Consider the following 23,859-nt stretch of genomic DNA (forward strand, 5'->3'; position numbering starts at 1 on the left):
AGCACAGAGACAGCCGAAGCGATCCTCTCATCAACAAGTGAATATGCATTGACATACTCCACTGGTGCAGCAGCCTCCGCACACCCACAGCACGTACAGGTGTGTGACTCACAGCATTTAGACAGACTTTCTTTCAAGGTTGAAAAGGAGGGGAGGGGAGGAGAAACATCACACTACTGTAGAGAGGGACAATAAAAACAGGAGGACCGTCTCCACCATTGTCACCACCTCCTCTCTCCTTCCCTTTAAAAACAACCTTTTTTGAAGGTGATTGTCTAGCGGGCTACAGATTGCTTTGCGAAAGCCCTGCATTGCTCACTACCGGCACAGCCTTGGCAGAGAGGAATGAGGAGGATTTGGGGACTCTCTGGAATGGAGGGGGGCACAGCCAGGGAAGGAGGTGAGAGCAGAGTTTTCAGCTTATCAAAATTCTGGTGACGGTAGCTGAGTATATCTGGGCATGTACTGGTGGCCCTCCTTTATAGAAGGGAACAATGTGTGTGTGCGTGTGTGTGTGTGTGTGTGTGTGTGTGTGAGAGAGAGAGAGAGAGAGAGAGAGAGAGAGAGAGAGAGAGAGAGAGAGAGAGAGAATAAACAGATAACAGCCCTATTCAACCCCAACACAGCATCCCCCCAGTGGCTGTTGCTGGTATCTGCCTTATTTTTCTTTTTAGATTGTGAGCCCTTTGGGGACAGGGGACCATCTTATTTACTTTGAGAACTTTGGTTGAAGAGTGGTATATAAATAGTTGTCGTTGTCATTGTCATAGTAGCAGCAGCAGCAGCTGTAGTTCACATACCGTGCAACCAGGTGTGCATGTTGTGAGCACACATTGTGAGGTTGCAAGAATTGTGCAAAATGCATTTCCCCAAGAATAATCCTGTTGAAAATAATGAGATACTCTTGTGTACACATATTTTGTCATTGCACAAGAGTGAGCATATTTTGTCATTGCACAAGAGTGCCATTGCACAACTGAGTGAGCACTGTGTGGTGCAGTATGGAGGCCAACATGTTTCTGAGCATGTGCGGTAGGAAAACCCTGTCACATTTTGTTCTCCAGTAGGAACTCCCAAGGCTTAAACTGAAGCCAGGGGTCGTGCGGGCTTCACCTGAATCTACTGTTCATTGACAAGGGCTCTGACTTGCAATGAAGAAGGAACCTTCTCTGCATTATTGATAGGAGAGCTTCTCTTGGTTTGATTCAGAATTGACTCTGATCATCTGATGAGCATTTAGGAAAAAGCATGCCTGCTTTCCAAGAGTTCCTTCCTGGCTCGTAATGTTGGAACATATGTACTGATGACACTGCATGCATGCAGATTGGCCCATGGGAATTAGTTGGGTTTGCCTGCTAACATCCAGCCAAAAGCACCAGGGATGGTAGAAAGGGGCTTGGAAATTCCATCTTCCCTTCCTACCCTCCCCACAAAATAAACACACCCAGAAACAAGAGAGAATTATTATTACTGTATCATCATCATCATCATCATCATCATCATCATCATCATCATCATCCTACATCCATATTAATGCTGCGCTAGTACAACAAAGATGCACCCATGCAAGAAGGTCATGTTGCTGAGCTGATGCTCAAAGTTGCTCACTCTCCTGCACTCTTGGAGGCTGGGTTGTGTCCTACAGTTGTACAACCCAGGTTTGGAAGCTGTGTGTACTCCCAATTTTCGGTTGTGTGGGAGCAAACAACTTGGTAGAAGGAGGGAGATGTGATCATGTGGGAGACAGGAATTGGGTAGGGCAGCTTTTCCTCCTACCATGGTCAAATGCTGGGTATGAAAGTTGGATAGGCACATAATGAGGCTTTTTACACAACTGGAAACTGGACACACTTGTCCTACCCATGTTTGGGAACTCCGTGTACTCCCAGTTTTTAGTTGTGTGGAAGCAAACAACTAGGTAGGAGAAGGGAGAAGTGATTGTGAGAGAGACAGGAACCAGATAGGAGAGCTTTTCCTCCTAACTTGGTCAAGTGCTGAGTATGAATGTTGGGTAGGACAGGGCTTTCTTACCCAGCTTTTCCTCCTACCTTGTTTCCACAAAATCACTTCTCCCTCTTCCTACCGATTTGTTTGCTCCCATGCAACTGAAAATTGGGAACACACACAGCTCCCAAAACTGGGTAGGACTCTTGTCCTACCCAGTTTTTGGTTGTGTGAATGACCTCCTAGACCAGCAACCTGATTTGGTCTAGTGACTTGATTTGCTGGAGGTGTCCAAGATCCATTGGATCCCACATCCTATTTACAATAGCAGCCAGCCAGACACCCCGGAATAATATAAACTGGAAATCAAAGTGATGGCCTTCCCCTATGCACAACATGTAGTATTTAGGGATACATTGCTCCTGCAGCTGGAGGTTCCATTTAGCTACCATAGTTAAATACTGGAGAACCCATCCTCCATGTATGTGAAAGTTCCATTTAATGATACTGATGGATAAGGACTTGTCCTTATATACTGATGGATTTGTCCTCTATGAATGTGCCTAATCCAGTTTAATTGCAGTTGTGAATCCCATACTTAAGTGCTGTGTGAGAATGTGCTTCTTTTCTTTTCTTTCTTCCTGGACCTATTTAATCTGCCACTTTAATCTTGAATGCAGGAAGGGGGAGAGAGAGAGCGAGAGCGCGAGAGCACGCCAGCAATACCATCTCTGTGGGCAGATGTTCAGCTCCATTTAACTGAAATCACTGCCATTAAAATAGAAAACAAAATAAAACATTGAAGCGGGGTGTGTGTGTGTGAATACCAGCCTCTCCAAAAGGTTGTTTGTTAGGTGTTTTTATTTCCCAGGCATCTGAGTGTAACATGGATGTGGTCCCCGAAGAATTAACGGCATTAGTGCAGCATGGATGGGGATGGGGGATCAACAAATTAGCATTATTCCTCCCTCCTAACGGATGGTTTTAGAAGCTTGAAAGGCACAGCACATGGCAAATGTGCTAATGCTTTTGTATTATGCACTGGAAATTTGAAATCATTTGAAATAATGGGATATTAGGTAAGCTTCTCGTGATGTCTGATGGATTTCACAGATTTCCACCTTTAAGGTCTTGCAGTTCTAATGTTCAGTTCTAATATTCAGCAGCTACAGCTTGCTGGTATAATGTTCGTGGGAGCAACTCGCCTCCACATCATGGAAAAACCTCAGTCTGACACGCTCTCTCAGGCCTCAAATTCGCTATTGCTTCCTCTCCCCACTGAGCCATGGAAGGGCTCTTCTCCTTCTCCTGCACCTTCTCCTTCCCAGTCCAAGCTACTCGTGCCTGGACAAGGAGAGAGTTCACACAACCAAAGTGAAGAGGCTAGAGGGAAGGCAGGATCCTATGTACCTCTCACCACAGGATTGGAGCCTCTTCTGAGCTCCACTGGTTGCATCTCCACATGACCAGCGTGGCAGCGGACTCCCAAAGTGGGACTAGGAGAAGAAAATCCTCAGGGCATCCCACAATGCACTGGGCAGGCAGAGGCAGTCCTCGCCAATGCAGCAGGGCTACTCTCCCTGGCTGCACTTTCCACAGAGCTCCACAGCCTACACTTTCCACGGTGCTTTCCACAGGCCGCCAGACCTGGGAACACTTCAAATAGCAGCAATGGCGGCACAGACGACCAAACTGACATATACATAGGAACACAGGAAGCTGCCATATACCGAGGCGATTCTCACGATGGAGAGAAACCCGGCTAAGGGAGCCCAGCCCAGTTTCCCCTATTGTGAGAACCACTGGGCTCGCAACAAGCCTGGTGGTTCAACGGTGGCTGGCCCACCTAAGAACCCCTCCCGTCATACAAAGTTAGCGGAGCAAGCGCTCTGCTAACCATGTTTTACTGATCGTGTGCCGCTGCAGCACAGTTCCACGCCATGGCGACGCACAAATAGACCCCTGACCGGGAGGCTACAAGAAGCCTCCAGGCCCTGGGGGTCTCCCTAGGATGCCCTGCACACTCGTGTGGGGCATTCTGGGACTTTCAGGGGCTAGGCGGCCCCCGATCTCCAGATCTCCGCCACCCCTACTGGCTCAGTGATGAACGGCTCCCTGCTCATCTGCAGAGAGAATGGGCTAAGCCCGCTCTCCCTGATCATGTGTAGAACCTCACTGAGTCAGACCATTGGTCTATCTAGCTCAGTTTTGTCTTCACAGACTGGCAGAGGATTCTCCAAGGTTGCAGGCAGGAATCTCTCTCAGCCCTCTTTTGGAGATGCCAGGGAAGGAACTTGGAGCCTAGATGCTCTTCCCAGAGCGGCTCCATCCCCTGAGGGGAATATCTTACAATGCTCACACTTCTGGTCTCCCATTCATATGCAACCAGGGCAGACCCTGCTTAGCTAAGGGGACAAGTCATGCTTGCTGCCACAAGACCAGCTCTCCTCTTGAGAGGGGCTGTTTCTCTCCTATCTCACCTTTGACATGGGTTTGGAAACTGGGCTACTGACTTGGGAAAGAGCTGAGTGGGAGATGATCCTGTGGTTCCAGAAAGGTTTCTGTACCCAACTTAAGTCTCCCCTACCCAGAAACGACTGGTCGTGATAATGATCTCTAGACCTCCTTCCAGCAGTCTGGGTAGGGTGTGTAATTCTCCCTGCTGTCATGGCTGTCTGTGCTTGCTCTGTGCCTGGCTACCTTCTCTGCCCCTGAGGCAGCTTATACGGCTCTCAATAGTGTGCTTTCGGGTCATCCATGTACTTGCACTGGCAAGACTGCATCACATCCATCCAGCTGGGTTGGTCGCACCATGGAGCTTCCTTCATGATACCTGAAGACCCGGGAATGGTACAGCTCTTGATAGAAGCACTACATTCTACCAGTACAACTGACATCAGTGTTGACTTGCTCACTGGGAGTGGCTGTCCATCTGTTTGGAAGACTGATGTACAGGGCTGCAGACAGAAGGAAAGCGTGAGCAGAAACCTCTTACTTCTGCAGAGGAGAGTGAAGACACTTTTGGGAAAGAGAAAGTATGTTTAGGGGGAGTTGAGTAAAAGGAGGTGGGAACTCATAAAATACTTGGGGGATCTGCATCCCTGCTAATGCAAAGGATATTTCTTTAGCTCAGGGGTGCCCAACAGTGGGTATTAGTACCCCATGGAATACTTGAAGGGTTCCCAGGGCATATTCAGAGCCCTCCTGCCTCCCCACACCAAAGCCACAGTATTTTTCCCCATCTGTGGGTCGCCATCTTGAAGCTGATGCATCCACATTAGCTTCAAACTGATGCGGTGGATGTATCTGCTGAAGAAGAGGAAGGATGAGGGTACATAAGAACAGCCCTGCTGGATCAGGCCCAAAAATGCCCATCTAGTCCAGCATCCTGTTTCACACAGTAGCCCACCAGATGCTGCTGGAAGCCACAGGCAGGAGTTGAGGGCATGCCCTCTCTCCTGCCATTACTCCCCTGCAACTGGTACTCAGAGGCATCCTGCCTTTGAGACTGGAGGTGGCCCACAGCTCTCCGACTAGTAGCCCTTCTCTAAAGACCCTTCTCTGCCCTTGAATGGTTGTCTACATGCTGAAGCTAACTGTACCCTTCCCTTCAGCCTGTCTAATGGCTTCAGGTGCTGCCTTATGCATGTACCTGGCATACCATACCAACTGGAAGTTTTTCACACCTGGCTTTTAGTTGACATCTCCTCTGGAATGGAGTTGTGCATTCACATATCAGCCACATTCACCCAACATCCCTGTAAGCTTTTGGGGAGCACTTCACACACAATTCAAGGTTTTAATTGTGTATTAGAGGATAGCCTGGTTTATATCCAGGGTAAAAAAACCTCCACTATTTGTGCCAGTTTGGGGGGGCAACTTCAAATTTGCAGTAAAGCCTCGCAGTAAACCCGCAGTAAAGTCTGCTGTCTGCGAAAGCTCCTGGAGGTGTCTAACCTTCCCCAACCTCAAATGGATATCTCCTTCAAAACACTCTAGGAGAATTCCAGATATCAGAAGGCCATTTTCTAACCCATTAAAGAAGCATAAACTGACCAACCTGGGCTATTCATCATGATTCTGCCCAATAAATATTGAGGCGAATCTCATGACAAGTGAGACTCACCATAAGGGGGTTAGAGGGAAGAGTTGGCTTAGCCTGCTCTCCCCACAGACGGTCGCCAGGCAGCTCTGGGTGGACAGACTGGCCACCCACATGACTGCCGGCTCCGTCACTGAGCTGGTGGGGGCTGCGGGGATCGGGGGCTGTGCAGCTCCCGGAAGTTCCAGGATGCCTCGCGCTTGCGCCTGGGGGTCTCTTGCAGCCTCCTGGTTGGGGTCTACTTGTGTGTTGCGCAAGCAAAACACACAAGCAAATGCCGAGGTTAATGGACTGCTCACTCCGTTAACCTTGGCTAAGGGGAGGGGGCTGTTGAAGCACACCAGGCCTGCTCAGCTTAGGCCCCCCAGCTGTTTTTGGACTACAGCTCCCATAATCCCCAGCCACAGTGGCCAATAACCAGGGATTATGGGAGTTGTAGGCCAACATCTGCAGGAGGGCTGAAGTTGAGCAGGCCTGCAGCACACGATTGCCAAAAAGCGGGCTAGGCTCCCTTAGCCCGCTTTTGGGCGATCGTGAGAATCGCCTCGTTGTTTTATACCTATGTGAGGTCAACTACATGTATAAAGGTTAACTTGAGTGCCCTCTCGGAAGTTAAACTAGAGAATCTGAGTTCGCCTTATGCTCTTCATAACTTCTCTTTGCATAACTTCTCTTTGCAACTCTCTGGCTACCCTTCCTACAAACCACTGACCAATATACAAGGTGATAGCAAAGACTATCGCAAAGAAGATAGCAAAGAAAATTGGGGAGAAGGGAAGAGGGTATTCTGGCTCCGAGAAAAACATCCAATTTAAAACTGTAAACTGCCCCCCTTCTGGCCTTTCTTGGGCACTGGGCACAGTCCCGAACCTTGTGAATGGAGAAGAGGCATTGAGATGCAGCCAGCACAGCTGTGCAGAGAACTCACAAAAGAGGCAGATACAGCTGATGAAAGGAGAGCATTTGAGCGCTTGCACCTGGATCTCCTTTGACTGCAATTTCATTAAGAAGAAGGGGGAGGCATGATGATAAGTGCCTGAGTAATTGGCACCTTTGTCTGGCAGCTTGATGCTTTGAAAGGTAAAGGCCACGTCCCATCTCCCCAGTCAAATGCGATCATGTCGCAATGGTAATAGAGTTCTTGGCTAAAGGACTGTGGGCTGCTACCCAATAAGCAAAGCACTTAGGTTTGCCAGGGAAAGGAGCACTGGGGGTGAGGAGATGGATTAGCCATTTCAGCTACAAGATTATGAATCAGGATAGAACAAGAGCCCTATTTCTACATTGCAAGGGTATATTGATTTTAGACCGGTTTAAATTCCTTACCCCCCTGCCCCATAAATCATGAGAATATAGTTTGCAGAACTGAGTTCACCTCCAAGAAACTATGATTCCCAGGCTTCCTCAGGGAAAGCGATTGATTATGACATGGATATGAGCTTGGAGTGCAAAGGGCTGCCATATGAAAGAGAGGACAGTTCTCCTCTCACACCTTCAAGAGATGCACAGAAGAGGGAATTTCAGTAGGTATGGCTTATCATGCAAGGGGAAGAAAAATGGCGCCTGCTGAAATCACCTTTTCTGTGCATCTCTTAAAGCAGAGGTTCCCAAACTGTGGCCCTCCAGATTTTATTTATTTATTTATTTATTTATTTTTGCATTTTTATACCGCCTTTCGTTAAAAGATAGCCCCAAGGCCGATGTTGCTGAATGGCAACTCCCATAATCCCAGCCACAATAAATTGTAGTTGGGTGATGTAAGTCGTCGTTCAGCAATATCTGGAGGACCACAGTTTGGGAATAGCCCTGCCATGTCCCCCAGAATTTAGGGTAGCCCCCTGGTTTTGGCTTCTCCAGCCAGCCACTAAATTCCACCCAGATTTACGTGGATTTCAAATGTGCTGCCTGGATTGCCTAGATTGTACTCTGGATCCGATCACATGGGAGGGCAGAGAATGAGGGGAAAGTGTACAAATCTGTCAAATAAATAAATAAATAAATAAAATGCAGATTAGGTGCTGCATAATTTGCATAATTTGCATATTAGGCTACCCGGATTTGGGAAGCTTGAATATGGCAACCCTAGCTGGGAACCCCTGTCTTAAAGGTACAGGAGACTTACATTTCCCCCCATATGGCAGCCCTAACTCACAGCTTGACCTTACCAATGTTTCGCTCAACTCAAGTCTCCCCACTGATTTTAACAGGGCTTAGTTCTAATTAAGTATGCCCAGGATAGTGCTGGAGAGTGAGCTACACATATCATAAAATCATTAGTTCAAAACTCATCTCTGAGAAAGTAAGACAGTCCCCCCACCCTTGATATGATGATAATATAGAACTACCTTGTGGGGTGGTTGTAAGGCTTATGAACATAAAGCAGGTCTTCTCAGCCCTGAGTCCCCAAATGTTGTTGGAGTACAATTCCCATCATACCCTGCCAAATGCCATTGAGCTGGGGAAGTTGGCAGTTGTAGTCCACTAACATCTTGGGACCCACGACTGGGAACTGCCAATGTAAAACGCTTCGAATGCTATCCAAGTACAAAACATGATTTCCCCCCTTCTTGCAGTGAGACACAAAGATCACTATTTTTGCTCACTGCCTCTAGCCTTTCTGCTCAGTAGACACAGAGCCATGGGCGTGGCGAACTGTCTGGCTCCCATTCACCAAATCCCCTCCATTAAGTACATGACGAACAACAGAACAAAAATACCCATCCAGATCTCGTGCCGTTCTAGCCAGCTATTTCATGCCATTTGTAAACCGGAAAGAGCAACCTCCTCGACTGCTTGCTAGCGACAGGTGCCTGAGTGATTTAAATGCTGGTCAGTTTTTTTTTTCCCCAAAGCAGGGGGAAAAAAAAAAAGAACATGTGTATTTAACTTTCTCAGCATGCCAGAAGGCTTTTAAAGCACCATCATGCTGATGTTAAAATAATAAGGTCCACCGGCTTGGCGATATGATTGCTTTTTTTATTGTTCAGTTTGTGCCGGGAAGCTGCATTTTAATTCTAAAGGTTATGGCTTTTAAAGCAGCTGCCCTCCTTTTTCCCTCCCAGCTGTGGCAGGAAGGGAGGCGAGGCCATAGAATCCAGCACATAACATGTGCTAATGTGGCAATCATGCTTCCCGGACCTGGGTCCCTTTCTGCCTCTTTGCTTGTCTTTTCCTTTGTGGGTGCAGAAGATGCCTCTCCAAAACACTTAGATGTGGGATTAAAAGTTCTCTTAGGGAGGAAATAAAAAGGAAGGTGGGAGGAAGACGCTGTGTGGAATTACTGCTACTTGCAACTGCCTCTTCTTGTCACTGAAGATTTTCAACTTCAAATGAAGAGTGTTTGTGGGGGCAGGGTGGGGATGCTGGTGGCATGGAGCCTGCCATGCCATTATGAAGGGAGGCGAGCTGGTCTTGTGGCAGCAAGCATGACTTGTCCCCTTTCCTAAGAAAGGTCTGCCCTGGTTTGAATGGGAATCTACATGTGAGCACTGTAAGATATTCCCCTTAAGGGATGGGGCCATTGCTTAGTGGAAGAGGACCTGCAGGTTTGCACGCAGAATGTTCCAAGTTCCCTTTCTGGCTTCTAGGAGATTTAGGGAGGAGAGCTGGTCTTGTGGTAGCAAGCATGACTTGTCCCCATAGCTAAGCAGGGTCTGCCCTGGTTGCCTATGAATGGGAGACTTGATGTGTGAGCACTGCAAGATATTCCCCTCAGGGAATGAAGCTGCTCTGGGAAGAGCAGAAGGTTTCAAGTTCCCTCCCTGGCTTCTCCAAGATAGGGTTGAGAGAGATTCCCGCCTGCTACCTTGGAGAAGCTGCTGCCAGTCTGTGTAGACCATAGCAAGCTAGATGGACCAATGGTCTGACACAGTATAAGGCAACTTCCTATGTCACTATGTAAGATGAAGAGAGGGAAGAGCAAGCTGCCACTCAGCTGGTGAGCCTCCTCTCTTTCAGGGGCCAGGGGACATTCTGCCAACCCCATTCAAGTTTAGCTATGCCCCTGCCTCTAAGATGAAATCACATAGGCTGAATTTGCATGTAACACAGAACCATGGGTCCAATGGACCTGCGGTCACACACACAGTTCTCCCATCCACATTCAGATGTTCAGGAGAACATCCTCTCTGCAGTCAGTGAGACTGCAGAAAGGTGGGAGAGCTGGCTGTATGGGCTTCCTTTTTGCTTGAAGGACAGCCCACACAGCCAATCAGGGAAGGAGAGAGGGAGGAGCTTCCTCCCTCCACTCCAGCTGAATGCAGCCTCCAGTGCTGCATTTAGACAAAAAAAAAAGAGGCTCCCTGGACCAGTATTCCCTCTAACAGGGATTCCCAGAAGTTGCTGACTACAACACCCAGCATTCCCAGCTGCAATAGCCTTTGCTTGGGGATTATGGGAGTTGGAGTCAACAACATCTGGGAATACCTATTAAATGGAACACTGCCCTGGACCTTCAGTCTGGAGCAGTGAACCTTGCTACAGACCAAGGGTTCAAATTGGAGACTCATCAGCGCAACCTCGGGTCATGCTACTGACAGGAGCAGAGTTGGTTGGTTTGGATGTAACGATAAGCAAACTCAATATCCCTCCAACTTTCCTCATTATATATGAAGAAAGAGCAGCAGTCATGTGGACTATGGAGAGCTGGGTACAAATCCCTGCTCAGCCATGAACTGTGCTGTCATTCTAACAGGGTTGTTGTGGGTAAAAAAATGAGACCTATCTGTCCACCAATCTTTGCTGTTTTGGAAAAGGTTGGGATGCTGGATTTTAAAAAACACACACAAGTTGAACTGTCATCTCAGAGCTGAAATCTTCTGAGTTATATTGGTCAGGACAGCATAGGACACCAATGGGGTTCAGGAAGGTGAACTGTATCATTGGGAGGGTCCTGTCAGAATGGCATTACAATATTTGTTTTATTGTTTGTGAAAGAAAAAGTATGTGGTGGCTGACATACTGTACAAGAATACACCAGCCTAGTAATGTTGCATTTGCACAACTTGCATAAGTTGTGAAAATGCAACATTTGTGCAAATGTGTTCCACGAAAGTAAGCTATTTATTTCCAATGGGCTTATGCTTGTGTGACACAATTAGCACAAATTGTGCATTTGTGCCACTTGCACAAATTACGCAAATTGTGTTAATAACTATGAAGATGCTGTCCCTTAAATTGTGGGGTAACATAGCCCATCCTGTGTTTCAGCCATTGATTCCTAGTGGCCACAATCAGGCACCAAACATTTGGCACTGCCATTGGGCCGCCATCTTGCTGGCCCAAACCCTTAGTCCCGGCCTTTGGTGAAGCTAGGTGCTAGAGAATTGAGTGTTCAGTATGAAAATGATGGTGGGGAGGATGGGGAGAGACTGACCAACATTAGCAAAGGCAGGGTTTCCTGGAGATACAGAAGAACTGCTTCCAACAGAAAATAAATAAGTAAAGTAGTCATAGTTGCTGTCGTGATGGTGTCTTGAAGAAAAAAAAGACTTTCCCTTTATGAATTATTAGCATGTCCAGGTCATAGGTGCTCCTAGGTAATTTTGGAGCCTGGATCTAAAGGCCTTTGGAGGCCCCCCTCCCCTTGCAAATTAAGCATCATCATGCTCAGCTAGGTGACCACATCACCCGGGAATGACTAAAGAGAATTTTTGGGGGGGCAGGGGCTGTTGAGGTCCTGGACTACAACCCAGAAGTCCAGTGGTAAGAGCGCCTCTGGTCCAGGTTTTTTTAAAAGGGGGGGGGAATCCAATCAGTTTAGGGAACTGAGAGTCTCAACCTGAAAGATTCTTGTAGAAATATGATCTAGCTTTGCACTAATATCTGTTTTGGTGCTAAGATGTAGAAGCAAGAAAAGGAGAAACACCCAGACATTCCTGGCCTTCATGAACTGTGGGGAGGGGAGCCAACCATGGCCTTTAAGCTTGACAAGGAATTGGTGCTTCATGATGCAGGTGGTTCATATCAACTGGACTGGTGCGGGCGCCACTGGAGGGTGTGTGTGCAGTGAGAGGCACCTTTAAGGATACATTAGTAAGTGCTGACCTCCGCAAAGTGCTCCAAGAAGTAGCACGCTGCCTAGTGCTCCCTGTGGTGGCAGATTGTCTCCACCACTCACCTCACTTCCACAGGGCTGATCCCTCACTAGCGGCCAGGTGAGTAGCAGAGCCCACCTCCCACCACAGGGAGTGCTAGGTGGCATGCTGCTGCTTGGAGCAGTTTGCAGGTGTGTCCGGAGCTGAGGTAAGCATCTACTAATTCATGCTTAAAGGTGCCTCTACCCAGTGGTGTTCACACCAGCTCCTACTGCAGACTGCTGTCCACTTTTCCTCTTGAGGGAGTCAATCCCTCGAAGAAAATCTATTCCCCCCCTCCCCACTACCTCCTTCTCTCTGTTTTGAAATAGCTTCTAATACTTTGCGGCTTCCAATCCCCAGGTGTTACTAAGTGCGTAGGAAATAAATTAATAATGAACTTGGCGTTGCAGCTGACTAACCCAGCTGTTTTCCTCGGCCCAATATTTATTCACTCTGCTTTCCAAATTAGCCCCCTACATACTCATGTTCTCCTCTTTGCATTCAGCTACAAATAATTAATACACCCACTAAACGCTACTTCAGTGGACTATAAAGCCCAATATGACCACTAATCGTAACACAAAAGCCCATCACAAGGCAAATAAAGTATACTTCGCAATCCACCCTCTTAGCAGCGACTAAACAAAGCTATTTATTTTTAGATTCTTAAGGAGCCATGTTATTTTGAAGGCTTTTTTCTTGCTACATAAGTAAGGGAGACTGTCATTTTGGGATTAGAGGAGCAGGGCATGGAAGGAACAGAACTGGCATTCTGACACTTAAATCCACAAGGGCAAAATAAATACTTTTACCAAAATCATAGAGCAGTATTTTCCATCCTTTTACATTCAAAGTCATACTTGATTTTTTTCATTGGAGGCACACTGCCCCCTCCAACACAGTCAGCTTTCTTTTTCATGTGATGGCAAAGTGGTTGCACAATCTATCTATCTATCTATCTATCTATCTATCTATCTATCTATCTATCTATCTATAATTATCTAAGGTGTACCTGTGGCTAATCCCATGTGTGGCAGCTTTTGCAAGAGTTCGCGAGCAGAAGCACCATGGTGATTGGGCAGTGGGGCTTCCATATGCAGATAGAGGGGAGGAGCCTGTGATGGTTAAGGTCAATTGGAATGCAACTGTTACTGGTCTTGATTGTAGAGGAGAAGAATCCATATATAAAAAAGGATTGTGGGCAGGAGTCTGCGAAAGGAGGGGTAGTGAGGGAGTAAAGAGCGCTCTCAGGAGAAGGAGGCTGCCATTGTGTGAATTAGATGAAGAAAAATGATGAACAAGATCTGTTAACTCAGAAAGGGGCAGGGGGGAGAGAAAGAGAGAAAAAGAAGGGAGGGGAAGAGAGAAAGAAGGAAAGGCGAGGGACAGCAGCTTGAGGGGAATGAGCAGCTATGGCAGTGGCAGCAGCAAGGAAGGGCCCAGTCAACCGCAGCAGCAGCTGCTGCGCATATGGGGAGGAGCAGGAGTGGAGCTCAGGTGAGGAGGTCTCTGGGGATAGGAGGCTGCAGAGTGGCCAATAGGCGTTACAATACTGCAGCCATGACAATGAGGGGTGAGGGGGATGGAGTAAAGGAATGGAGGAGGAGGATCAGGACTGTGGCTCAGCTGAGGGTGGAGAGATTCCTGAGGTGAGGGGGGCTGTGGCAGGGGGTGAGAGGAACAATCAAATACCAGTGTGGGTTAAGTTAGTTTTATTTATTTCAAGTCAGCTCCAAAAGTAGGAAAACTCTCTGCCTTGAGGGATAGATTGCCCTGGGTTTACACAGTCAGACAGGTGTTATTGACTGGTTTGTTTTATCCAGACATCGAGTCCTTCCCAAGGACCTGGGTTGGCTGCACTTTATTATCAATGTTGTTGCTGTTATTATTATAGATATTGTTGCAGAATATAGGCTGTTCGCAGTAAAGTTGCTTTTTGTAATTGGCTGATGGTGATTTCTGTAGGGATGTGCAAAAAATTTTGGGCACAGAACGATCTGTGCCTGAAACGAACAATTTCGGGTGATTCGGGGCCGAACCGAATCACCCCCGATGCCCCCCGAATTTTTTCGGGCACGAGCCGAATCACCCGAATTTCGGGCACAAAAAATTCGGGTGATTCGGTTCATGGTTGATTTTTGGCGATTTTTTAAAGTTTTAGTGACTTTGGGGCAGTTCGGGGGCATAGCATGGGATTTGGGCAAAAGGAGTGGGGTGGGGTGGTAGTGCCTAATGGGTGCAGGCTACCACCCCAATTTCAGGGGGATTGGGCAAAGGGCTGATTTTTGGTAAATTTCTGAAAATTTCATGTCTTTGGGGCAGATTGGGGCATATTGGGGCAGAAAGTGGGGGCTGGGGCAGAATAGTGGGGTGGGGTGGTAGTGCCTCATGGGTGCAGGCTACCACCCCAATTTCAGGGGGTTTGGACAAAGGGGTGATTTTTTGAGAATTTTTGAAGTTTTGGTGACTTTGGGGCAGTTTGGGGGCAGAAAGTGGATCTGCCCCAAAATAGTGGGGTGGGGTGGTAGTGCCTCATGGGTGGAGGCTACCACACCAATTTCAGGGGGATTGGGCAGAGGGCTGATTTTTTGAGAATTTTTGAAGTTTGGGTGTCTTTGGGGCAGATTGGGGGCAGAAAGTGGATCTGCCCCAAAGGAGTGGGGTGGGCTGGTAGATAGTGCCTGATGGCTGGAGGCTACCACCCATCCCCAATTTAAGAGTGATTGGGCAGAGGGGTGAATTATGGTGAATTTATTTGTATGAGGTTTGTCTTCATAAGGTGAAGTGTGCTAAATTGATTACTTCCTCATATTATTCATAGTAAAGGAAAGTGTGAAAAAGTGAAAGTGGGGTCATGAGAGTTGTTTAATTGAAAAAAATCTCATTTGCTATGATAGAATGAGAATTCACACCTTAGAAGTTTTTTCTGAGGTGTGAATTCTCATTCTATCATAGCAAATGAGATTTTTTTCAATTAAACAACTCTCATGACCCCACTTTCACTTTTTCACACTTTCCTTTACTATGAATAATATGAGGAAGTAATCAATTTAGCACACTTCACCTTATGAAGACAAACCTCATACAAATAAATTCACCATAATTCACCCCTCTGCCCAATCACTCTTAAATTGGGGATGGGTGGTAGCCTCCAGCCATCAGGCACTATCTACCAGCCCACCCCACTCCTTTGGGGCAGATCCACTTTCTGCCCCCAATCTGCCCCAAAGACACCCAAACTTCAAAAATTCTCAAAAAATCAGCCCTCTGCCCAATCCCCCTGAAATTGGTGTGGTAGCCTCCACCCATGAGGCACTACCACCCCACCCCACTATTTTGGGGCAGATCCACTTTCTGCCCCCAAACTGCCCCAAAGTCACCAAAACTTCAAAAATTCTCAAAAAATCACCCCTTTGTCCAAACCCCCTGAAATTGGGGTGGTAGCCTGCACCCATGAGGCACTACCACCCCACCCCACTATTCTGCCCCAGCCCCCACTTTCTGCCCCAATATGCCCCAATCTGCCCCAAAGACATGAAATTTTCAGAAATTTACCAAAAATCAGCCCTTTGCCCAATCCCCCTGAAATTGGGGTGGTAGCCTGCACCCATTAGGCACTACCACCCCACCCCACTCCTTTTGCCCAAATCCCATGCTATGCCCCCGAACTGCCCCAAAGTCACTAAAACTTTAAAAATTCACAAAAAATCAGGACTTTGCCCAATCCCCCTGAAATTGGGGTGGTAGACTCTACCCATTGGGCACTACCACCTCACCCCAAAATTTTGCCCCTGGGCCCCTTTTTACCCCCCCGAATCGATTCATATTCGGATTCGGATTAAATCCGAATCCGAACCGAATCAAGGGTGATTCGGGTGACCCAGATTCGGGCACAAAACAGAACGGGGGTGATTCGGCTCGGGTCCGAGCCGAATCACCCGAAAATCCGAATTGCACACCCCTAGATTTCTGTGGCCCCTATGGTGTTGAGGTGCTCTTCAAGGTCTTTTGGAACTGCACCCAGGGTGCCAATTACCACTGGGATTATTTTGGTCTTCTTCTGCCACAGCCTTTTAAGTTCAATTTGTAGATCTTTGTGTTTTGTGATTTTTTTCTATTTCTTTTTCTTCTATTCAGCTATCCCCTGGTATTGCTGTGTTGATTATTTTAACTTGTTTTTCTTTCTTCTTGACTACAGTTATATCTGGTGTATTGTATGGCAGATGTTTGTCTGTTTGTAGTCGGAAGTCCCATAATATTTTTACATCTTCATTTTCTTCCACTTTTTCAATTTTATGGTCCCACCAATGTTTGGCTACAGGTAGCTTGTATTTTTTGCAGATGTTCCAGTGTATCATCCCTGCTACCTTGTCATGCCTTTGTTTGTAGTCAGTCTGTGTGATCTTCTTACAACAGCTGATCAGGTGGTCCACTGTTTCATCTGCTTCTTTACAAGGGCAGCACTTGCTGTTTGTTGTGGATTTTTTGACTTTTGCTCTTATTGCATTTGTTCTTAGAGCCTGTTCTTGTGCAGCCAATATTAAACCCTGTTTCTTTCTTCAAGTTGCCATTATTCAGTATGTCAAAGCTCTGAGGGGTGGAAAAAGAATTTTTGAAGACAGAGTTGCCAATTGACCAAAATGCTTAGGCCAACTATTTTTTTTTCTTGATCTCTAGATCAGCATTCAGAAATCATATAAAATCTGGAAACTGAGCTGGCTGATTGTGATGAGTGGCACCCTACTCATTGGCCTGGGATGCTGCTAGTGAGGTGAGCCTGTACCCAAAACTGGAAAGGTTAACAACCTTATACTTGTGTGGACCAATATTACTGAGAAATATGTATTTTTCTAATTCCCTTCATCTAGCCTTTACTGCCACCACCAAGCTCTTCCTGCTTGGGTTTGTATCCTGCAACCCCTAGCTGAATTCTGTGCGAGGAGAAAGTATAAGACACTGGACACAGCATGAACTTGTAAATAAAACAAAACCAAGGTTATTTATGTACAAACAGCTTAAAGGTTTCTCTCTCTGCCAAAATAGGGCTCCACACTCATAATGGTTTCTATAACAACAATAACCATGCTTAGCTACGGTTTATAGATGGTAGGCTGTAAGATTTGTGACACGCCGATTTCACCCACTGGCAGATGTTGGACAAACAGATGAACTAGATGACTGAGGAGGTAGCCACAGTTGGATTGCCTATCACCTATAGACACATATCCTGTCCTACCCAGTACCTCCCTGGACCCCGACCAGTCCCAGAACAGACCCTCTCTCTCTAGAGATCCTCACTCTAGCCCTGACCATCCCTATTTCCTATTTTGAGCTCCCAGTAAGTCAATTTAATTGCCTCTCCCTGCTCCATTCTAAAGCCCCTCTCTTAGGAATCCCACCTGGAGGGTGGCTCCTTGGGCTTCAAAATGTGATTGACAGGAGTGGAGCTGCTGCCAAGTTCACACTGGTGGGGCAACAATATTTGTGCTTAATGCACATGTGTACAAAGTAGTCCCCAAGGATGAATGCACCGTAAAGAGCTATGTTGCTGAGCTTTCTACCCGGAGCATGACTCTCATAAGAGTGCAAGTCCACTGGCAGCAAGCCGCTATGGGGGCAGGCGTGTGGGTTTGGTCTCCATGGACTGCTTTGCTGGGGTGAGCAATTGAAAGAGCATCCTTGGTCACAGTGGGCCAGATCTCAGCATCCTCTGCCCTCCCTCATATACATATCCCCTCCTAGGAAGTCATCACATTCCCTTCCCTTCCCTGAGTAACTTAAAAACGGTGCCCCTCAGCATCCTCCCCATGCGATAAATTGTGCTTGTGCGAGACTGTTTTGTTGTAGAGCTCTTACGATTGTGGTGCTGAAATCACTGTCAGGTGAAGGGCTTGCATGGCATTGCACTGAACGGGGTTTAAATGCCTTTCCCTGGCTAAGCACATGCGGACTATTCAAAAAAGGCATAATCGTGCTCAGCACGCCCCCTTGAAGATTGTGGCCAATGGCTGCCACCCTGCAGACGTTCTGACGCCTTGCCCAGAATCTGGCGATGTGAACTCTATGGAATTTGCTGGGATGTGGACTCAGCAGACCAGGAAGTGGGAGGGGCTCCCCTTCCCTGAAAATGGAGGTTGCCAGACTGCAGCTGGATGAATGTCTGTGATGTGATTCACAGTTAGAAAAAATAACTGTGGGTTAGGCAACCTTCATTTTTACATTGCATGCAAATGTGGCCATTGTTTCACCAGGGGGTAAAACACATACATGTTGATCGAGGGCAATCACAGATTCTACTGGTTGAGATCATCTGTGTGACTGATGCAGGGATCTGTGTGACTGATGTCTACAGTCCTAGTTGGGTTTGTGCCAAAAATGATGAGGAAAATGACTCAAAATACTCCCACTGAAATCAAATGGAACTATCTTCAGTAATTTCCCTCATCATGTCAGCCAGTGACACCATCATGGATCCTTGGCATCATCGCATTTGCAATGTTAGCCCTGATTGGCTGAGATCACTTTATGAAGGGAAAAGAAGCACTGACCTAGAAAATGTCACTGAATCATCATCATCATCATCATCATCATCATCATCATCATCATCATGTAAGCAAAAAGGAAGTGAAACAATGCCAGCAAACAACCATTCATGCATTTTGTTTGAAGTGCATCTAAATGATATAGTAAAAGTTAAAACATTACAACAATTTAAATTTTAAAAAAAAATTTTTGAAATGTTAAAACTGTTAAAACAAAATTTAATTAAAAGCCTGGGTGAATAGGTGCATCTTTAAAGACTTTTAAAAAGTTGTTAGAGATGGGGAGGCTCTTATTTCAGCAGGGAGCACATTCCAAAGCTCTGGGGCAGCAGCGGAGAAGGCCCGTCCCCAAGTAGCCACCAAACAAGCCGGTGGCAACTGCAGACCTACCTCTCCTGATTATCTCAATGGGCGGTGGGGTTCAGAACAAAGAAGATGTTCTCTTAAATACCTAGGGCCCAAGCTGTTTAGGGCTTTATAGGTTATAAACAGCACCTTGTATTTTGCCCGGAAACTTGTCGGCAGCCATTGAGGATCTTTCAATACAGGAGTAATATGGTCTCTCCAAGATGACCCAGAGACCAACCGGGCTGCCGCATTCTGAACCAGCTGTAGTTTTCAGACAATGCACAAAGGCTGCCCCACATAGAGCGCATTACAGTAATCCAGTCTGGAGGCTACCAGCAGATGTACCACTGTTTTGAGGTCGTTGATTTCAATAGGGGGTCAATAGTATCGAAAGCCACTGAGAGGTCCAAAAGGACCAACAGAGTCACACTTCCTCTGTCAATTCTCAGTTGGAGATCATCCACCAGGCCAACCAAGGCAGTCTCCACACCCTAGCCCACCCGAAAGCCAGTTTGAAATGGGTCTAGATAATCAGTTTCCTCCAAGACTGTTTGGAGCTGGGAGGCCACCACCCTCTCAATTACCTTGCCCAGCTACAGAAGGTTGGAAACAGGCCTGTAGCTGCTCAACTCTGAGGGACCCAAGGTAGACTTCTGCAGAAATGGTCTAATAATTGTCTCCTTAAAACAAAGAGGCATCTTGCTATCCCTCAGAGAGATTTGTGGACAAAACAAATAGCTCCTGTACTAGCTGGCCAGATTTGGGTCTGAAAAAAAATTGCCCAGATTTTGGACTTGAAAAATCTGTAGGTGCAGACCTCAATTTTGGGTATAGTCCAACTGTAAGAGGGGTACTCGACTTGGTCCTACATCCTATAGTTATTGTACTAGGGGTTATTCTTTTATTGAAGATTTTATTATTAATCTTATGCTTCTGGGTTAAACAGATGTATGGAAGGTGATTCGATTTGGGTACAAATCAAATTTTTAAAAAATGATTTGTTCACATCCCTATTTATAGGTCATGACCAGGACTTTGAATCTAGCCTAGAAGCCAGTGAAGCTGCCACAGGATGGTATTTGAACATCCTTGCAGCAGTATTGCTGGTAGAAGGCACATCCAAGGACAGCATCGAGGGGGGGAGGGGGGATGTCAAGGTTTTATCGTGTGTATGTGGTGATGGGGGAGGTATAGGTCACCTTCCATGAAAGTCCTATCCCATTTTTTTTACCCCAGACTGAAATAGGTGGACACACACACACACACACACACACACACACACACACACACACAGACTGTCCATGGGTGACCCAGCTCTCAGGCCACACGAGAGTGAACTGACGAGCAATTCAGTGATCAGATAATCTTCTAAGCGGCACCATTTCTAGCGTGGTCTCTTCTTTTTACTCAGAGATTTTACTTCCTTTCCCTTCTAATTTTCACAGGCAGTCTTCATCTGTCCATCTGTGATGCCTTTCTGCTCCATTAAGTTATTATAATATAAAGCCATAAAGATAATGTGAGTGTAAATTATTGCATTAACATTCCAGTCATCAACACAGAAAGCCCCAAGTGAAGACAAAAAGCTGATATGCCATTTATTTGTAAAGATCAAAATCCAGAAGCTAAACATCCTCTTACCAAAATAATTGGAGGGGGAGGGGGACACCCACCAGCAGTAGTTTCCATTTAACAGTGCACAAAATGTGACTGCACACTTGTTTATAGATAGTCCAAAAGGAGAAAATTCTAGCAGAATAAATAGGAAATAACCTATAAGAAAAACACATCGACCACATCAATGCAAGGTTATAGGCACCACTGAAAAGGGCTGAGATGCTGTAGCCCATGTTGGTGCAAGGGGCCTGTGTTTTGGTGAAGCTTTGCAGTGAATGCAAATAGGGCTGAAAGCATTTAAGAACATAACATAGGAACATAACAACAGCCCTGCTGGATCAGGCCCAAGGCTTAGGAACATAGGAAGCTGCCATATACTGAGTCAGCCCATTGGTCTGTCTAGCTCAGTATTGTCTACACAGACTGGCAGCGGCTTCTCCAAGGTTGCAGGCAGGAATCTCTCTCAGCCTTATCTTGGAGATGCTGCCAGGGAGGGAACTTGGAACTTTCTGCTCTTCCCAGAGCGGCTCCATCACCTGAGGGGAATATCTTACAGTGTTCACACTTCTGGTCTCCCATTCATATGCAACCAGGGCAGACTCTGCTTAGCTAAGGGGACAAGTCATGCTTGCTACCACAAGACCAGATCTCCTCTCCTAGTGGATCTCCTAGTGCTTATCTAGTGGAACATTCTGTTTCCCACAGTGGCCCACCAGATGCCTCTGTGAAGCCCTCAGGCAAGATGAAGGCATGCCCTCTCTTCTTTTGTTTCTCCCCTTATACTGATATTCAGAAGCATCCTGCTTCTGAGCATGGAGGAAGTCTATAGCCATCAAGACATTATGCCCTCTGAAGTCATATAGAAGGGTGGGTAGATAGATTTTTTTAACAACCTAGGAATTTATATGCCACCTTCAGCTCCCAAAGTGCCTTACAATCCAATATACTACTATGGCCTTGTTAACATAATTGCTGGAAAGTCCATATGTAGAGAGCAAGTCTATGTCAGCAAGCGAAAGCATGTGTTCCTGGTGGGCAGGATGTCTGAAACAATCCAAGTCCTTTCTCAGGATTCCCTCCCCGATATTCATCCAACATTCTCTGTCCAAGTTCATATCTTCCGATATGGTAAGTCATTACAGGCGATTGTCAGAAGCCGCCCATAGTGACAAGAGCTAGAACTCTCCAGAAATTTCACTGAGTATACAATTAGATCATGATACAGAGAACAAATCAGAGTGGTCCACCTTCTTTCATGCAGTCCAGTAATGGGCCCTGTCAAAGAGCCTCTGAAATATTCTCTTTTTATGATTGCATTACAATACATTTCCTCTACAACTCAGTCAGTACGAACTAGGGACAGTCGGAGGCTGTGTTACTTAGCATGTGTCACTCGTTATTCATGGCTCTGTAGAAAGCATGGAACGGAAAGTCTTAAACTTCCATTGACTGAATTTCCAAGTAAGCCAGCAGAGTGATGCTAATGCGGCTTATTAATAATTGTTATGCATCATCAGGTGTCAGAGTGGTGCTCAATACAAGTACAGGTAATAAGAACATACCTCTTTCTGAAGGCAACCTATCAATCTGTTGGCTTTTCACTTTTAGTCATGAGGCAGCTCTTCTATTACTGCTATTTATTCATTGAATATGGTATTCATGGTATGTAAGAGACTTTGACGATCTCATTAGTTTCGAGGAGGAACTGTTTTCAGAAGATGGAAAGGCAGCAGGGATTTTTCCCCACCAGGGGTCTACATTTATTCATCCCCCTCTATTTATGGGTCCAGCATGAATCTTAAGCAATAACCAGCGTCATTGTCTAGGAACAATAGCCTGTCCCCATACATGCTTACTCAAAAGTAAGTAAGTCTCATGGGATTACCTGGAGCTTCCTCCCAAGTGCATGTCCATAGGACTATATCCTGATTCAGGCATGGAAAACATCTCCACCAGCTTCTTTGTCATACAAGCATAGAAAGCTACCTTTTCTAAACAGTCAGAACATCGATCCATCTAGCTCACTATTTTCTACACTGACTGGCGGCAGCTCTCCAAGATTACTGGCAATAGTCTTCCCCAGCCCTACCTGGAGATTCCAGGGAGTGAGCCTGGGACCTCCTGCATGCAAAGCAGAGGTGCTACCACTGAGCTAAAGCTCCATCCCCTGATGAGGAGCTCTGCAGCCCATGTAGACAATGCGCGAGAGGGACGAATGTTCTGACTCAATACAAAGCAGCTGTAAATTTGCAAATCAATAATGTGTTCACATGAGGAGTAAAGATTTAGCTACTGAAAAGCTGATACTAGCTAAAGTCTTCCTGAGTGGCAGAACTGAGTTTATTTTGCACTAAACTTATTAAAGTAATTTTTAAAATGAGGCTTCAGGCTGCATAATTCCAACATAATCAGCACTGCATCAGCATCGTAGACATTATCTTGAAGCAATAAAACCTTCATTGTTGGGAGAAGCTTCTAAATTGTTGACATATTCATTAAAATTGGTTTGGTGAGTGTCTGATCGGTCGAGCTCCCCCCAACCCCCACCAACAAGCTTGTGCCAGAGCACTCTCTCTCCTATTTATTATTCATATGTGGTTAGAAGAACCAGCCGATTACATTTTGCATTTCTACAAACTCAGGCACCGATTAATGACCCAACGCGATGTTCCTAATGCATTCTTTCAAGCCAATTAGTTCCCATATTTATTGCAATTCCATATTCTAATGTGAGAAGTTGATTTTGTGGGAATGAGGAGGTCTAGAGGTTAAGTTTGTCAACTGTAAAATATCTACCAGGGGTAAAGAGAAGCTGATTGCTTTGGTAATTAAAAAAACGAGGTCACAGAAAATAGGTTTCATGGCAACCTCTCTAAGCCTCGGAACCCGCAAAGGCAGATTTTACTGTGTCGGATTTTCTCGCTGGGGCAAAAACAAGGAAGGGGGACAGCAGTGCAAGGAGTTGATCAGGCTGAGGAAACAGGGCTAAACTTGTTTGGGAGACCCTGGGGCACAGACTGAGCAAAGAGGCACCTTTTAAAAGTGGCAATTCTCTTTATTTACCAGGAGGAGAGCAACTGGCCCTATCCATCCCCAGAACAGCATCCCTCCAATGGCTGCTGCTGATGTCTATCCTATGTTGTTGTTTTTTTAGATTGTGAGCCCTTTGAGGACATGGAACCATTTCATTAATCTATCCATTCCTATGCATTCATTCCTACCTACCTAT

The 23,859-nt window shown here is 46.2% G+C and overlaps 1 long non-coding RNA gene across 1 annotated transcript; it reads left to right on the forward strand.

The window, feature by feature from the left end:
- Positions 1-251: 251 nt before the first annotated feature.
- Positions 252-23,859, forward strand: LOC128324607 (uncharacterized). The gene is made up of 3 exons (XR_008306982.1): positions 252-400; positions 16,801-16,894; positions 23,697-23,859. It is a non-coding gene; the product is annotated as an uncharacterized LOC128324607 (long non-coding RNA).

The sequence above is a fragment of the Hemicordylus capensis genome, chromosome 4 (genome assembly GCF_027244095.1).
Source record: "Hemicordylus capensis ecotype Gifberg chromosome 4, rHemCap1.1.pri, whole genome shotgun sequence".
Lineage (NCBI taxonomy): Eukaryota > Metazoa > Chordata > Lepidosauria > Squamata > Cordylidae > Hemicordylus > Hemicordylus capensis.